We start from the raw sequence: 16,144 nt of genomic DNA on the forward strand, positions 1-16,144 counted from the left end.
CTGTACGGCCATGTCACTGTACGGTCATGTCACTGTACGGTCATGTCACTGTACGGTCATGTCACTATACGTCATGTCACTGTACGGTCATGTCACTGTACGGTCATGTCACTGTACGGTCATGTCACTGTACGGTCATGTCACTGTACGGTCATGTCACTGTACGGCCATGTCACTGTACGGTCATGTCACTATACGGTCATGTCACTGTACGGTCATGTCACTGTACGGTCATGTCACTGTACGGTCATGTCACTGTACGGTCATGTCACTGTACGGTCATGTCACTGTACGGTCATGTCACTGTACGGTCATGTCACTGTACGGTCATGTCACTGTACGGTCATGTCACTGTACGGTCATGTCACTGTACGGCCATGTCACTGTACGGTCATGTCACTGTACGGTCATGTCACTGTACGGTCATGTCACTGTACGGTCATGTCACTGTACGGTCATGTCACTGTACGGCCATGTCACTGTACGGTCATGTCACTGTACGGTCATGTCACTATACGTCATGTCAGTGTACGGTCATGTCACTGTACGGTCATGTCACTATACGTCATGTCAGTGTACGGTCATGTCACTGTACGGTCATGTCACTATACGTCATGTCAGTGTACGGTCATGTCACTGTACGGTCATGTCACTATACGTCATGTCAGTGTACGGTCATGTCACTGTACGGTGATGTCACTATACGTCATGTCAGTGTACGGTCATGTCACTGTACGGTCATGTCACTGTACGGTCATGTCACTGTACGGTCATGTCACTGTACGGTCATGTCACTGTACGGTCATGTCACTGTACGGTCATGTCACTGTACGGTCATGTCACTGTACGGTCATGTCACTGTACGGTCATGTCACTGTATGGCCATGTCACTATACGTCATGTCAGTGTACGGTCATGTCACTGTACGGTCATGTCACTATACGTCATGTCAGTGTACGGTCATGTCACTGTACGGTCATGTCACTATACGTCATGTCAGTGTACGGTCATGTCACTGTACGGTCATGTCACTATACGTCATGTCAGTGTACGGTCATGTCACTGTACGGTCATGTCACTGTACGGTCATGTCATTGTACGGTCATGTCACTGTACGGTCATGTCACTGTACGGTCATGTCACTGTACGGTCATGTCACTGTATGGCCATGTCACTGTACAGCCATGTTGAAGTAGAGACGTGAGGTGCTTGTTCAAGAAGATCAATTCGAAGTTTTTAACACAACATGTAGGCGGAGAGAAAACTTCCCAGAAAAGATGACAAGTTCAATGTTCACTTCTTTCTTTACTTAGTTGTAGTTCAAATGTAGTTGAAATGTTGCTCAAAAGTTTTTGACATGTAGCTAAATAGTAGTTAAGATGTAGCTAAAAAGTTGTTAAAATGTAGCTAAAAAGTTGTTGAAATGTAGCTGAAATGAAAGTGAGATCAGGACACTATAACGACTTTCTTATTATAAAAAAAATTGAGAATTTGGTAAAAAATTCATAAGATTATTTGTTTAGGACTCTGACTTATATATTTACAAAATTAACGTATGAAATAGTAGCATATCATTTCCTAGCATCTCTACAATGTGAAAACAATGAAGCTTGATGTCCTCCTTTATGGACAACTCTTGACAGCCTCAAGTAATACTGGTCGTCCCCACCTCTGATATGGGGATGTATTGGAACGAAACCTCAAAGTAGCGGACATTGATGTTGGCTACCAGAAAGTCAAAGCCCTGGACCGCACTTTATGGAGACAGATGGTAGCCAAGAAAGCTATGGACAGGGAAAAAGAATTAGCCTCGGCTACAGACGAAAAGAATTCTAAATGAAAAATGTCTGGCTTCTTTACCGCCAAAGTAAATACAATCTGTAACAGCGTTATATGTTTTTGGGAATGTCTCTGAGCTCTACATTCAGATGAAGAATTGTTCCACCATATGAGCCATAGGAGGAGGCCAACTCATAATTTGTCTAGTACATTTATTTAGCGCAGTTACTTACACTTATCAAAAAAAAATTAATAGTTTCCTTATCTTAAAGAAATTTGTTTTCTATATTTTCTGACACCGCATGTGAAAGACGTGAAGCACTAAAAAGTTAACAAGTAAACATTTTGTAAACAAAAGTATAAGTCAAGTACATTATTATCAATAGTTTGGATTACATTCATTGTTTCTATGTTCAACAAATTGTGTGGACTAATATTTGTGTAGATCTTTTGTTACTCGATATTAAATGTCCATTAAATGTTTTGTTCTTTTCATCAATTGGATTGGGCTCCTATTTCTATATAAACAATGTCGCTCTTCCATAGCTGGTCTTGTGACAGACATACAAGAATAGAAGGAAATAAATATTGAAGGAACATTACACACACACACACATGAATGGTGACGCGGACTAGATGCTATTGTGTTTTGGAGGCGACATTTAAATATATGGATACAATGGATACAAAACATACTTGGCCTTTACCTCAATCCAATACTTGCCAACGTTAAATCTGTGTACAATTTGATTTCACCAATCCCGTTGGGGGAAAGTGAGGAAAATATACATTCCAAATGTCACATTGCGGTCAACTGAGTACATTTGTCTGGCTGTTTTTTACTTTCTAACCATTGTGATGTACCATTTTATAAGTAAACAGAAAACATAGGAAACGTACTTCTTCTTATCTTATATGGCACAGACGTTACTTTAAAAAAGAAGATGATTACGTCCTACGCGTCATGCATCTCGTCATGCTTGTTAACCAATGACCTAAACTCTGCCAAGTCACTGGTTTTCCTGGCTAGCTCAGGCAACCGATTCCATGCTCTAATAGCACTAGGGTTGAAGGAGCATTTGTCCTAGCATATGGGACAAGGAATGTGCCTTTACCATTGTGTGTTTCTGAGTATTTTATTAAATTTTGTTTTTGTATTTGAAGATTATGGTTCAGTGTTTTAATTGCTACTTTACTCTTGAGTCTTCTATCCTGAAGGCTTTCTAATTTTAGTGATTTAACTAAAGGTGTTACTCTAGTCAAATGTGAATATTCGTTTGTTATGAATCTCACTGCTCTATTTTGTGTCTGTTCCAGTTTTTTAATGTTTTCTTGAGTTGAGGGGGTCCCAAACAGAGGATGCATATTCTATTATTGTCTTCTTCTAAAGTCTGATTTTAAGCATTAGTAGCTTTGGTCTTTGGTGTGTGATAGTAGTACAAGGATTTTATGTCATGTCTGGTCTATAGCTTTCTGTTCACCAGTCCTGGGATTATCCCGTTGTGTTCTTTAATGGACTATCACCAGGCAATAGTGAAATGTCATCGACCAGGCCAGGAGAGAAGCAAGAAAGCATTGTCTTCAGAATCAGCAAACAAAAATGGCCCAGTCCAGTTGGAGCGTGCACGTCTGAATGTTTATATAGTTTCATCCAATTAAATATGCACTCTTCAATCTTTGGTCAACTACTTTCTTAAAGTGTCTTTCAAAGGTTAACATTAAGATATCATTGAAACACAAGCTGCTTGTCGCAATCGCAAGTTTAGCTCTAGAATGTTTCTCTTGGCATAATGATGTTTCAAAATGTAAACAATAAAACTTCTTAATGCGATGAAACAACTATGCAGCCATCTAATTTAATTTAAATCCACTTCCCCAACAGATAGCTGCAACTCAAACTAACAAGTGCTAGACTTTTGCCACTATGCGTAACACTCGAACCGACTGACCGACGGACTACATAAAACACAAAAGACGATTTTTCCTTTCTTTGGAGTTCGTGAAATATTTCTGTTTCCCATTGGTCTCTTCAGTCAGCTGATCACTTCGCTCTGTGTTGTGCCTGTACTTTTAGTCTTGTTAAAGTCTGGACGTAAATTGTGGAACTACATGAGACTAGAACCGGTTTGTATATTTACGTTGAAAACAACAAGATTCGCTTTAAACCAAAAGAGTTTGCTTCTATTTCTAGCAAGCTACAATATATGAGGATGATAGAACATAAGACAACTGCACAATATGACATGGACAAAAAGAAGGACAAGGACTTAAAGAAGAGGACAAATCAAAACAAGACAAATCACTGTTGCCTTAGCTTGCTAATTCTTCATTGAAAAAAAAAAGGTCGTTAGCAAAAAAACCCTGGGTGGACACGGTTCTAGAAAACTGCTCCAACGATTTTCCTAGAAATTTGAAAGTTTATTTATCACACATACGTCAGAGGGAATCTTTAGGAAAAGAATTATTACCTAACTGGCCACACATGGAAAGCTCTGGTTTGAACCGTTATAATTTTTTGAAGTAATAATTAAATTTGGCCTGCAGGTCTGGGTAATCCTTACATTGAACACATAGGTCAGGAGGGAATCCCCGCATGCATTCCCAGTTCATTCAAGAGTGAAAGGAAGAAATAGACGTGCAGGAAAACCTCAAAGTCTCTAGGGGCCTAGCACCAAACTAGACTCTTGGGCCTACCACCAAACTAGACTCTTGGGCCTACCACCAAACTAGACTCTTGGGCCTACCACCAAACTAGACTATTGGGCCTACCACCAAACTAGACTCTTTGTCTTTTTAATGTTGTCATATTCAGACCAAAGTAATCGCCATTACAAAAAGTCATCACCTTATATTTTAAATGTGTTTTTTTTTACATGACCATTAATCCGAAAATGTTTGGACATCATTGTTCTACATTACATTCTAGTTTTAATATACAACAATCGTGTACTAAAGACGTAGCGATATTTTCCTAATTTTTCCAAAGACTGTGAAGTCTCTTAAGTCAAATACAAGAGAATACTCCTTTCAATCATGTATCAGATGAAATATTGCTTTATGATCCGAAGGTAATTTGTTTCTTCTCTCTTTACTAGCACAGTGATTTAAAAACTACCACGAACAAAAAGCAACGAAAAGCACAGTATGAGAGCATTAACTATGCATGAGTGTTGGTCATTCTGGTCATTAACAAGTGGCTGTTTCATTGCCCTGACCCAGACATGGTCATTTATCAACCGATCAGCTGCTATCATTGCCTTCTGTTGAATCAGTCGCGATTAGTCTCCTACTATGTAAACTTTAAGTCTGAAGAGCAGCCGGTGGAGGGAAGGGACTGATGCAATTCTATGACATTTCTATTGAGGTGACTGACTAGAGGGTGGAATGAGTCTGGATCAGCGATGTCTCATATTTATATACATTTATTTGTCAATAGAGGAACACAGAGTGTTTCTCCTTTTTAAATATTTTGACAATGAAGTGTACTTTAAGGCTATATGACAAAGTCCAGTACTTTAAGGCTATATGACAAAGTCCAGTACTTTAAGGCTATATGACAAAGTCCAGTACTTTAAGGCTATATGACAAAGTCCAGTACTTTAAGGCTATATGACAAAGTCCAGTACTTTAAGGCTATATGACAAAGTCCAGTACTTTAAGGCTATATGACAAAGTCCAGTACTTTAAGGCTATATGACAAAGTCCAGTACTTTAAGGCTATATGACAAAGTCCAGTACTTTAAGGCTATATGACAAAGTCCAGTACTTTAAGGCTATATGACAAAGTCCAGTACTTTAAGGCTATATGACAAAGTCCAGTACTTTAAGGCTATATGACAAAGTCCAGTACTTTAAGGCTATATGACAAAGTCCAGTACTTGAAGGCTATATGACAAAGTCCAGAACTTTAAGGCTATATGACAAAGTCCAGTACTTTAAGGCTATATGACAAAGTCCAGTACTTTAAGGCTATATGACAAAGTCCAGTACTTGAAGGCTATATGACAAAGTCCAGAACTTTAAGGCTATATGACAAAGTCCAGTACTTTAAGGCTATATGACAAAGTCCAGTACTTTAAGGCTATATGACAAAGTCCAGTACTTGAAGGCTATATGACAAAGTCCAGATTCCCTTCACACCAAGCAGTGTATTGTGCAGATGATATAAAGACCATCTGGTTCAGTTGCACAACGTTTAACGAAGATGTTATGGGGTCAGTACAATGACCAGCCACTTTCTTCAACAAATATCTGAGGGACGTCCTGAAAATATCCAACTGCAATCGTCTGCGAGAGATTTGAACCGTAAACTCTATGGCAGTGTTACCCAAACCGTGTATCGGGGAACCCTAGTGTTCCGTGAGGCCTGAATAGGTGTAGTAGTAGTAGTAGTAGTAGTAGTAGTGTGGTTGACGCTACAGGAAGACTGAAATAGCAATCATCGTATTCATATCTCACCTCTACGGACTGATATAACCTTTAATAAATATATAAGCAAAAAAGGTTAAGTATATAAGTAAATGTGGAACTCACAGATCTTGCGATTTTCGTAACATGATGGAAACATCATCTGATTCTAGCTCCGACGGTTAACGAAGTTGTAAGAGCAAGAAGAAAGCGCCTTTACTGTCCACAACTTATGTCAGATTAAAGTCAACTTGGTGGGACTCAGAAGTGTCTTCAAAATCCCGAAGTACAAAATCACAGTCTTCATTGATATACGAACTTACGATCTCGCTTGGAAAGCCAAGCGCCTTACAAGTTGGCCACCACGTCTAATTGCATGTATGTAAAGAAGTTAAATGGATATATTTCTTGACATACAACTGAATGGACTTTGACGTCAAAAACGCGAGGACTTAAGATCATTTCATTAGGAAATAAATTTTAAAAATTCAGATACCTGTTTTTCTAACATTAAATCCGAGGCGATGTGTTTGTAAAAATAAATACTGTGGTCTGATGACGCTTGAGTCTACTAGTGCTGTCATGAAGGTCTCTTGAGGTTACATGTTATTACTTCTTAAGACTTCGTACTGACATAGACTGGAACTTGTGTCCTAGCTTTGTGTTGCAGCTGGCAGAGTTTGGTTGTACTCATAAATCTGATATCGTATTTAATCAGTTGAGGCATTTAGCAGTTGACGACTGAAGCGAAGATGTTGAAATATTTTAAAATACTTTTTGTAGGTTAATATAAAATTATAATCAAATGTAACTTTCGAATACAAAATTAGTTTAAAAAATATATGTGACAGACAGACCGATAGATAGATAGATAGATAGATAGATAGATAGATAGATAGATAGATGGATAAAATTAGACTTACATATAAACATGTTTACTTATAGATAGATTCAAGCACAATTCTCCAAGCTTGCAGAGGGCAACACTAACCTATATATTAATCATTACTGTAACTCCAGCAGCCTCGCCGAACCGAAGTGCTCACGAACGCAAACACATACACGCCTACGTTTATCCAAAGCTGACACACATACACAGAGTGTACAACATAATCTGATTGAATGAGTCGCAGAGCTTTAGTGTAATCTGTCTAGATCTTCTTCTACCCGCCCAGGACTTGATAGGCTGTTGATGTCACGGACTAATGGGAGAGGACCTAATGAACCAAACAATGGCTGCCGGCCAAGCTACGGGTTTTAAACGTCTAAACATTTTAGGTAAAAGGAAACATGGAAATAAAATGTCCCCTAGATTGTGGTTTAGATAAAAAAAATACCGCTGATTGTTATTTAACACTGCTACTAGATCTACCCATTTGATAATTCAATGATTTAAACAAGAAATCTATGACCGTAATGACAATCAAAATGAAATGACGCATGTTTTTATCTATACTGTAAGTGCAATTTAGTATCACTGTAGAGATGAAATGCACAAGAGGTAGAAGTTTAACATTCTCACATTTTTAAAAATACATATAGCTTGATATAGCTTGATATAGGTTGGTATAGGTTGATATAGGTTGATATAGCTTGATATAGCTTGATATAGCTTGATATAGGTTGATATAGCTTGATATAGGTTGGTATAGGTTGGTATAGGTTGATATAGCTTGATATAGCTTGATATAGCTTGATATAGGTTGATATAGCTTGATATAGCTTGATATAGGTTGATATAGGTTGATATAGGTTGATATAGGTTGATACCAGCAACATGAACATATTTATGTACTCAAACATCCACAGTGGCGTATAACTTACAGAGAACATATTTATGTAATCAAACATCCACAGTGGCGTATAACTTACAGAGAACACATTTATGTAATCAAACATCCACAGTTGCGTATAACTTACAGAGAACATCAGACAAATTTATACTTACAAATGTTCAGTGTAATAAAGTCATTCAAGCTTGTACACACACAAAAAAGAGAAAGAATGGCAGTAGGAATTCTTTCCATCAGAACAAATTTTATGAGATAAAAACAATCTACAGGTTAAAACTTTGCAAAATATTGTTGGTCAGCAGGTTTTGAACCCAGGATCGATTGTTTTGTCTTGTGCTGCTAGGAAATCTTAGCGTGCAGCTTAATTGTATAAAATGTTTCAAAACATTTAAAAACTTGATCAAAATCTTCCCGGAGGAGTCTTTCAAAATCATATCTTGCATGAAACAAAATGATTTGTCGCTATCGATGCAAAACAGAGGTACACCAGTAGTCGGAGAACTGGTAAAACTGAATATGTCTTTGAGACAACATTGTACACCAGTAGTCGGAGAACGGATAAAACTGAATATGTCTTTGAGACCTCATTGTACACCAGTAGTCGGAGAACGGATAAAACTGAATATGTCTTTGAGACCTCATTGTACACCAGTAGTCGGAGAACGGGTAAAACTGAATATGTCTTTGAGACAACATTGTACACCAGTAGTCGGAGAACGGGTAAAACTGAATATGTATTTGAGACCTCATTGTACACCAGTAGTCGGAGAACGGATAAAACTGAATATGTCTTTGAGACAACATTGTACACCAGTAGTCGGAGAACGGGTAAAACTGAATATGTCTTTGAGACAACATTGTACACCAGTAGTCGGAGAACGGATAAAACTGAATATGTCTTTGAGACCTCATTGTACACCAGTAGTCGGAGAACGGATAAAACTGAATATGTCTTTGAGACCTCATTGTACACCAGTAGTCGGAGAACGGATAAAACTGAATATGTCTTTGAGACAACATTGTACACCAGTAGTCGGAGAACTGGTAAAACTGAATATGTCTTTGAGACCTCATTGTCTTGAATTGAGAACGTGACATTTGGACGGTAGTCTTCTGCGAGCCTAGACTTGCATTTTGATCTCTTCATTATGGGCTATTCTGGTCTTGCAGAACTAATGTATTAGGAATACAATTGGGCCAGTCAAGGGGAGGCCATTTGATCTCGTCCTCTATCCAAACTGATGCTGTGTCTAAACAATCTCTTGAATATATGCACATGTAACTGTTTTCCTTACCTATGTCTAGAATCTAGACAGTCTGAGTCTCAGACAAGACAATGTTTAGCCAGCACATTTCTCACTCGAGGTATGTAGAAATACAAGACTGGGTGTGTACACATGAATGATTGAGTGAAAAGTGTGATTGAGTGTAGAAATGAATGGTCTACTGCGTGATTGAAAGAAGATCGATTAAATGAAGTAAGTGACTGAACATAATGAAGAATGATTGACAGCATTCATTAAAAAGAGGACTGATTGAGTGATGATTGAGTGCTTACAAAAGTGTGTTATTTGCATCTAAAGAAGGGAATGTTGGTTAAAAAAAAAGTGCATAATGAAATATAAGAGTTTTTCTTCTATTTCTTCTGAATGTAATTATTTGATTAACGTAAACATGAGATTCAAGTGATTCTTTGGTGCCGCTTGGATACACTTTTGTACATGAGAAACCATATTGATTGTAATTGACATGAGATTGTCCTCAGAGGAACTCTCGTTTTCTGAGATGGCTGTTATGCAGTCGTACCGCTGTCTGACTAACTAGGATAGTCTCAGAAATGTTTAGAGCCTCCAATTTTCTCAATCTCTAAGCGTGGATTTCTTTGTTATATTTTATTCTTTTTTTTTTTAATTTTCTGCTTTAAAACACTTTGTGCTATCTTCGTACTGCAATGTCACGTGATTATTGTAGAGGTTTCTGGGAAGGAAGAAGTCCAGGGAAATAGATGGAAATCTAGACTCTATGACTCCTCTGTGTCTTGCCTGTTAATACAAGGCTATGTCAGTAGATGAGGTAGTTGGCACTATTACACAATTTTACCACTATGATTTTACATCTCAGGATACTTAGTGCGTCCTGTTCCGAGTTACTGTTTGGCTATGTGGCAGGGCTTATCTGTGAGACGCTTTCAATGCTGCCTTTCAGCGTTTCACATAGCTTCAAAGAAATTTAAATTCAAATTTGTTTCCTTCGGTATAGAATCCTTTTATGATTTGGTGTGATTGAATGCAGAACAAGTTTGATTGTATATGATTGACAGCAGCAAAGTGTGCGAATGGGTGCGACTGACTGCAGAAAAGTGTATGATTGATTCTGTAGCTTAAAGTAAGAAAATACACAAATTAGAAATGAATGATATCTTTAAACTGTATAAACTTTAATGTCCCACATATAACATTTCTACTCTCACAGCTATTTGTACAATTGTATTTATACTTTTAATTAATGTTAATTTTTTTAGAGGGCATTGGTCCGAGAGGTCTTCAGTTCCTTATGTCAAGACGTAAATTTTGAATTTTGAGATTTTTAGGACTTCCTTGACATTACTTACGAAAGTGACGTCGGTCGACCGTTGTGCTGACCACACGACACTCGCTAACAGTCGGCCATTAAGATGTGCTTGATCTGCTCCACAGATGAATGAGGAAATGTGACTCTTTTAAGAATATCTAGCTGTTGTTGTGATTGTTGTTTTCAATTTAGCGGCCACAGTCAAGACAAGTCTCTACCTAGTTTATTTATCTTATATAATACAGACGTTACTTCATTTTACTTCAAAAATGAAGATAATTACGTCCTACGCGTCATGCATTTAGTCATGCTTGTTAACCAATGACCTAAATTTTGCTAAGTCACTGGTTTTCCTGGCTAGCTCAGGCAACCATTCCATGCTCTAATAACACTAGGGAAGAAGGAGTATTTGTACAAATTTGTCCTAGCATATGGAATGAGGAATGTGGCTTTATCTTTGTGTCTTTCTGAGTATTCTATTCGATTTTGTTTTAGTATTTGAAGATTATGGTTAAGTGTTTTATGTATAATTACTACTTTACTTTTGAGTCTTCTATTCTGAAGGCTTTCTAATTTTAGTGATTTTACTAAAGGTGTTACTCTAGTCAAATGTGAATATTCGTTTGTCATGAATCTCACTGCTCTATTTTGTGATGTTCCAGTTTGTTAATGTTTTCTTGAGTTGAGGAGTCCCTAACAGAGGATGCATATTCTATTATTGGCCTAACCAAGGTTAAATAACATTTTAGTTTTATGTTCTTATTTGATTTATAGAAATTTCTTTTAATAAACCCTAATGCTTTGTTTGATTTTTGATAGTTTCATCAATATGGGGATTCCATGAAAGTTTTTCATTTATTATAACACTTAGGTATTTTGCGATTTTAGTCTGTGTTACTGGTTTACCATGAATAAGATAAGTGGAATTAATTATATTTTTGTGTGTTACTCTTAATAACTGACATTTTTTTCTGGGTGGAAAGACATGCTCCAATTTGATACCCATTTCTGTAATTCATCTAATTTTCTTTGTAGAATTTCTGTATCTTGTGTTGTTTTTATTGTTCTATATATTATGCAATCGTCTGCAAATAATCTGACTTTTGTTCCTGAAGTAATGCAATTTGGTAAATCATTTATGTAAATTAAAAATAGTAGTGGACCCAAGACTGTTCCTTGAGGTACACCTGAGTTTACTGTTATCGGTGTTGATTTAGAGCCATTTATTATTACAGTTTGTTCTCTCCCTATCAGAAAATCCTGAACCCACTGATGTAATCAGTTCCAAAATTTTATTTTAATTTGTTAAGCAAACTATGGTGTTGAACTTTGTCAAAAGCCTTAAAAGAAAATAAGATAGCATCTATTTGCTCACTATTATCTAAGCCTTTTGAAAAACCATCAATTAGTCCTATTAGTTGTGTTTCACATGATCTATATTTCCTAAAACCATGTTGGTATGGGGTGAGGACATTATGTTTGTCTAAGTGGTTTATGATGCTACTACATATTATGTGTTCAAGGATTTTACATGTGATGCTGGTAAGTGATACTGGTCTGTAGTTTCCTGGGTCAGATTTTTCTCCTTTTTTAAATGGGGGTGGGGGGTGACATTAGCTTATTTCCAGTCCCTTGGTACTCTGCGCTGGTTAAGAGATGCCTGAAAAAGTATTTTAAACACTGGTGCTAGCTCATTGCTTAGTTCTTTGAGTAATCTAGCTGGAATACCATCAGGTCCAGACGCTTTATTCGGTTTAATGTTCACCAATAGTTTTTTGGATCCCCTTTTCTTGTACTTCTATATCTCCTATGTTTTCTACTTGGTTCAAATTAAGTAATATGTCTTTGTCTCCTGGGGCTGAGAATGCTGATGCAAGTTTTTGTTTAGGATGTTAGCTTTAGTTCATTATCATTATGTGTTAAGTTATCTTCTCCTTTTAATGGTGCTATGCCTATTTTTTCCTTTTTCTTAGACTTTATGTATGACGTTTTTGTTGTTATCCTTAGATATTACATTTTTATATATTCACTCTGCAGCTGTCTGCTTATTTTTTGGGTTAGGTGTTTAATTTTAATATGCTTTTTATACACTCCTTCTGCCTTAGTTTCTTTCAATTTTCTATATTGGTTTTCTGTATTTCTGTTTCGATGATCGTATATTAGATCCATGAGCTCTACTTTTGGTATTCATAGGCTGTATCCATTTTAAAAGAATAAGAGGAATCTTAGATAGATGAATGAATGGGTAGATAGATAGATAGATGGATAGATGGATGGATGGATAGATGGATGGATGGATGGATGGATGGATGGATAGGTAGGTAGGTAGGTAGGTAGGTAGGTAGGTAGATAGATAGATAGATAGATAGATAGATAGATAGATAGATAGATAGATAGGTAGGTAGGTAGGTAGGTAGGTAGGTAGGTAGGTAGGTAGGTAGGTAGATAAATAGATATATAGATAGATAGATAGATAGATAGATAGATAGATTGATTAGATTGATAGATAGATAGATAGATAGATAGATAGATAGATAGATAGATAGATAGATAGATAGATAGATAGATAGATAGATAGATAGATAGATAGATAGATAGTTCTATACACACTACATTCTCAATCTCACACACACATATATACACACACACAAGCACCAACCAGACGACACAACCAGTGAGAGCTTTCCGTGGAAACCACGTGACTAGGAAGATGGCCGCAGCTTGACTGGCAATAATGTCCGTGTATCTTCCCAAGTTAATCCCTGCTTCATGTTAAGTATAATCCTAGTGGATTACAAGATCCAGTGCCGATAACGTTGGAGACAAGTAATGGAAGGAGAGAGATGGCTTAGTTCTGCCAGGAGCTTCCTTCATTTTCTTGACATTAACGCCCCTGGATAGCGTTGGGCAATTCTTCCTCCCCTCCCAAACTTTTTATTTCCCCTAAAATCTGGCCATCATAGCGCCTGATATTGTGCTGATGATAAGCCAACTTTATAAGGATTTTTTAGACCAAATAAACATTTATGAAACCAATTGATCCAAGTTTACTTTTCAAGCATAATAAAAATTTTTATTATTTCTGAATTCTATGAGAACAACTAATGATCTTACAAGAGGAAATAGTATCATTAAAACAAACACTCTTTCAAAGTTAGGCTAAAGAAAATAAACTAGACAAGTTAACTTACACATATACAGTCTCAGTAGCTGGCTAGATAATAAGATGAAATTAAAAAATACATTAAAACAAGAAGTCTAAAAAACAACGAACAGCGTTGACAACTATAATGGTTCTTGTTACAAAGCTTATATTATCTCACTCAATATGTCTGTCTGTCCGTCTTGTAAAACGTTTGTACACGTTATTACTCCCATGTCCAATCTCGGATCAAGCTGAAACTTTGCACAATTATTTCTTTTATCTGACAACACAAGAATCAATTAAAAAATTTAACCAATTAACCAATTAAATATATGTAATTAATTGTTTTGTTTGGTAAATCGAAAAAGGTTTTAGCTGAATTAGTCCCTTTTATAGGTCGCCGCTTTAAAGTAAATTTGAAACAAACAATAGATAACTATACAATGTTCTACTTTTATAGAACCTCATGCAGAGTGGTTAGCCTGTCGGCTTGAGGAGGCTTGAGCCATGAGTTGAAATTCTGGTCGCTCCCCTTTTTTTTATATATGCTTTTAATTACCAATTACAGTAAAATTCATCCAGATATCTTCCCCCTTCCCCAGTGGCCTAGCTAGCTATGTGCGGTTGGTGCGGGCCGCACGGGGCATCAAATGACGAGGGGCATCAAACTAAGGACAATTTAAACTGTCTCAGTAAAAATTGCACAAACTCCACAGACTAGTCCATTTGAAATGTAAATGTAAACGTGTATTTATTGAGCTACTTCGCTAATATCCTCTATTCTTTCTAAACTTAACTAAAGACTAGCCAGGCATCTAAAAGTCAGACCTAGCTTCGCACATTGGCGGTAATGGGTAATGACGAGTCTTCATGGGCTTCATCAAAACTAAGAATAAGCATGCCTATGGAATCTCTGCAGTTATTTTAGAAAAACTACGTTCGTATGGCTCAGAAATAATGGACTAAGGAGGTCAAGGCTTTCATATTGCTGTTGTCATGAAAGGTCAACACTAAGATGTCCAAAAGCGTAGTCTATAAGTCAATCCTAAAGTAGAATTATTGCCTGCTCCAACAATTCTCTAAATCTGCCAGAATTTAAGCCGTTGATGTTGAAGTCGATGTAGTTCTATTTTCCTATATGCTCTACCATTTCTGGAGGACCTCACTGAAGCCAGTATTACCTTTGCTGAAAGTATATGCTCAGACATGGAGATTAGTGCAAAACCTCTTTGTATTGGCCACAAGAAAAAGATGCCTAGCAAAATAAATGAAGATTCTGTATGCTCACACAAGAAAGAGATACGGAAATTTATTCTCTGTTCTACCGGAATGTTTAAAAGATTATCACAAAATTAGAGCACCTTATGATGTGGCTGAAAAATTTGATTTTTTGTCACCATCACAACTTTTGGAACCTCAGATTGAAACCAATCTTGAGTGCTCCAAGCGACATTAACAAATATTATTTTCGTCTTGAGCGATAGAGGCTTCAACGACTTATCAAAATTTCTTCAGAAGTTCCAAATTTTTCAAAACAAAAACCTGGTGAGCAGAGTTAAAAAATATCGCCTTCATAGCTCAGTCCCAAATATCTTCTTCTTGATTCGCATATCTGACGTTTGTGTATAGCCTACATACAGATAGAATTTAAAAAAAACAACTAAAGTTGATCTAGGATTATTTGCAACTAACGATGACTAAATTACGACTGACTTTATTGGACATTACATTTATTAAACACCAATTTCCGGGGAAAAATTGATTTCGCCAGCCAATAAAACACGTAAAAAGCATTTTAGCGGCCCCCGAAAGGGGAAAAGACGCTATTAGTTTTGTGCGAAATTTCTGTCCGTCTGTCCGTCTGTCCCGTTTAGATCTCGTAAACTAGAAAAGATATTGAAAATCCGACATCACAATATTTTAGACCATTCAAAGTTCTGATGCAACGGCTACTTTTTTGTTTTCCTGAAAGCGAAAAATCTAATTTTTAAAATCAGTTATGCAAGCAGTTTTTTTTAAAGAGAAAAAGCTAATTATTATGCATTATAATTTAGACCTAATTTAAAACAAATAGTAATCTTATAAACTTCATTTTCTTGAACATATATTAATATGCCGGCGTTATGGAAATTCTAATAAAAGATTAAGTGAAGACCAGGAGAGGCTCGGTAATGCGCTTAGCTTCCGAACCGAGGGTCCCGGTTCGAAGACTGGGATTTTCAACTTCTAAATCCTTGGTCGCCTCTGAGTCTACCCAGCTCTAATGGGTACCTGACATTAGTTGGGGAAAAGTAAAGACGGTTGGTCGTTGTGCAGGCTACATGACATCCTCGTTTACCGTAGGCCACAAAAACAGATGAACTTTACATCATCTGCCCTATAGACCACAAGGTCTGAAGCGGGAACTAATTAGGCCAGGTTCACATCTAACTTTGCATTCATTTGCACC

The 16,144-nt window shown here is 37.0% G+C and overlaps 1 protein-coding gene across 1 annotated transcript in view; it reads right to left on the bottom strand.

Moving 5' to 3' along the window:
* LOC106059232 (uncharacterized) overlaps positions 1 to 16,144 on the bottom strand; it is a 99,180-nt gene that overhangs the window by 52,025 nt on the left and 31,011 nt on the right. The window lies entirely within an intron of this gene.

Source organism: Biomphalaria glabrata, chromosome 2 (assembly GCF_947242115.1).
Source record: "Biomphalaria glabrata chromosome 2, xgBioGlab47.1, whole genome shotgun sequence".
Taxonomy (NCBI): domain Eukaryota; kingdom Metazoa; phylum Mollusca; class Gastropoda; family Planorbidae; genus Biomphalaria; species Biomphalaria glabrata.